Raw genomic sequence first — 3,313 nt, 5'->3', positions numbered from 1 at the left:
ATCTTAGATTTCAAACTAGAGGTAAGGCCGAGGTAAGACTGACGGTCCCACCTAGCCACTCGGTCCTGCGGAAGAGGACGTCCCCAGGTGTGGCCTCACCTTTTGTACTTTGCGGGGGTGTCTGGGAACGGGGATTCCCCTAAGCTTTGTTTGGGTAGAAGGATGACGTCTTGTTGAAACTTTGAGCCTTTGAGCCAGACTGTTAGCATGGCTTACACAGCCCAGATACTCAGTTCCCGGGTCAACATGACCCCGGGCTAATTCTACACGGCAAAGAAAAGCAACTCCTGGATAGGCAGCTAGCAAGCTTTCAACTCCATACCTGGAATTTTCCACTATCTTTGTATAAGTAAACACAACCCGGTAAATAGATATGGCATATCATTTTATATTAATATATCATGAATCAAGGAGCCCTGTTAGAAAACTGTAGTTTACTAAATATGATGCTATGCTTGTGTTTTTTTTTCATTTTGCCAAAATGATTCCTACACATTGTGAAGTAATAATGTATATGTATAATCTAAAGGTTGGAGAATATACTCGGGGCTCGAAATTAACGGTACCCAGATGTATACTGACCACTGAAATTTAGGCCGGGACAACTAAAAAAAACACTTTTGTGCCTTTTTTTGGGACAATTGAAAAATAATCAACATCAGAATGTAATCCCTTATTTGTTTATCAAGCACACTTCCTTGCTTTTGGTTCCGAAAAAGCCCCCCCCTCCTCTAAAATATAACGTAAGCAAAATAAGGTTGACTTCAAGTTGAAGACATTCAATACTAGTACTTTCCAAAAAACAGGTTGGGACAGTTCGCATCCTCACATAGGGACAATTGAAATTTATTTTTGGGACATTGCTGGGACAATTGGAAGAAAAGTTAATTTCGAGGCCTGATACTACCATGTAGCCAGCGTTAGTCTGGTAGAAACTAAATGTGACCAATATTCGGTGGGCCTTACATCCTTTTTCACAAGCATGAAGAGCCGCTTTTCTACACAGAACAGATTCTATCTTTCCCCCGATTGGCCTTCTTGTATCTTTCCACTTTATCAGCAGTGACTGGGAAGCACGCAAGGCGGCGCTGCGTAACGCCATCCAACACGTAGTGTTCTGCGACGTCAGGGAAAAGAACCCGCGGGGCGCTTTCAAGGGAGGACCGTATGACGTCGTTGGTAGTATATTTACCTCCATGAAAAATGGAGGTATTGTTTTTGGCGTGTCTGTGTGTGTGTGTTTGTATTTCAGCATAACTTCATAACGCCTTAATGGATTGTAATATTTGATATGCTGGTAGGTATTAGGAAGACAAAGGTCATGGTCAAATATTGGCCACCTGGTGGATGACCTTGGTACTGCAGCAGAACTTCCGGTTTTTGTATCTTTTGTCCTGAACATGCTATGGTCTTGACTTTTTGGTGACAGATAGCTTTTTCTGTCCCCCCTAGCAGCTTGTTCTGGAACTGCAGGAGACTTTTGGGCGAAATCTTTAAAAGCCAATGAGTCCAGATAGAAACAATATATTTTCATCATTTTTGGTGTGTGGGTAGAGGAGAGAGAGAGAGTTGTACATGCTGAAATGCAAATTATGCAAATGAGGACTTAATTTGCATAATTAAGGAGGAAATTATAAAACAACACTGTTTTATATAATAGTACTTTAAATTTATACATGTAATCTATTTTATCTGTGGCAGGCGGAACATCAACAGATACCAATTATGCAATTGATGACCTAATTTGCTTAATTGATATGAAAATTCTGTGACTTCTTATTGGTGAATGGTGGGAATTTTATACCTTGTGACATGTGTGAGCTACTTAAAAGTTAACACCACTATGCATTTATTATGTAGAAGTCATTTGCATAATTAATGAGGACACGTTGACATGAAGTATGACAAAGGTGAGGAATTTTACACGAAAACTATTGTCATTTGAATTTAGAAAAGCATTAATTCCATGTAATAACAAAAAACTGAATTAAACAGCCTCCATTATATTACACTTATCCATACAAAATGTCGGCATAGATGTACTGTCCCGAAATTAGTTTAATTTAAAATTTGTGAAAGGATGGATTCTTTTACTGTTAGACGGTACCCATGTAAAAAAAGGGGGGGGGGGCTTGAAGTTGCGGCTTTTATACTGTAAATGACCGCGGGTGACCCCAAATCGAACGAACTTTGTGTCGAATTACGTCAGATCGAACGTGATTCGGTACGACGAAAATGACCACCGTAATAGCAGGTTGAATTAGTAATATTTTCTTTGTCATTTTTCACCTTACAGAAGTGGAAGGTAAACATGATATCCATCTACGGCTCTGTTGCTAATTTGAATGGTCTGCGTGGGACAACAGTTCTGCGTTCTGTCGTGTCATTGTTACGTACGTGTGCATCATTGATATAGTGAAATTGACATGGTCGCGACGTCACACGATGGTCAGATTTGGGCCCAAAAGTCCCACTCTGCTACTATGGAGATCGAATCCCCCGAACCCGCGAATCTTGTTCGATATGACGTCATTCGAATAGAGCGGGCGTTCGATCTGGGGTTACCCGCGGTCATTTACAGTAAAGCCGCTATAACCGGCTACTTCAAGCCCTTTTTTACTCGGGAACCACGGAACAGGAAAAATCCACATTTCCACAAATATGAACCGTTGTCAAAACATTACATCTATGCCGTGATTTTATTGCGGATATGTAACATGTAACGAAGCTACTGCCGTCATCGTGGGTGACCTTGAAGGTCAGAATTCTTGTTGACGCTGTTATAAAATCCAGGTCCCCATATCCAAGTGGCACAGCATGCGTGCAAACATGGTATTTTAACCATTCCCAAAAATCACTCAAATTACCTCATTGAGGGCTTGTTTGGAAGAGGAACGATTTCCGCAGATTTCTGTCTTAGGGATTTTTTAAATATGGCCGCGATTATGAATTATCAGTATTTAAAGTTAAAACACTGCGTTTTTAGCTCTTCTTTTGACTGTAAGTCGAGTTTTAGTTAAAAATAAAAAAATCCTAAGACAGAAAGTTTAAATTTATTGTAATATTTCTAAAAATCCAAAATTAACCTTATTTTTAATTTTCGGGGCCTCTTAAAATCAGTTGTTTGGTTCTCGTGAACCCTTTTTGAAATCCGAAATTGATCTCATTTGGAAGCAAATGTACACAAAGTGGAGCAAAGGCAGTGCAAGAATAACATTTGAGGTAAACAAAATCACCTATTACATTTTATTTTGACGAGTATTTACTCTCCAATTACTTTTGTTTATTTTCAAATTTTACCGTTACCCCCGGG

Source organism: Branchiostoma belcheri, unplaced genomic scaffold, assembly GCF_001625305.1.
Source record: "Branchiostoma belcheri isolate BF01 breed outbred unplaced genomic scaffold, Haploidv18h27 scaffold445, whole genome shotgun sequence".
NCBI lineage: Eukaryota > Metazoa > Chordata > Leptocardii > Amphioxiformes > Branchiostomatidae > Branchiostoma > Branchiostoma belcheri.
This window is presented reverse-complemented; position numbering follows the sequence as displayed.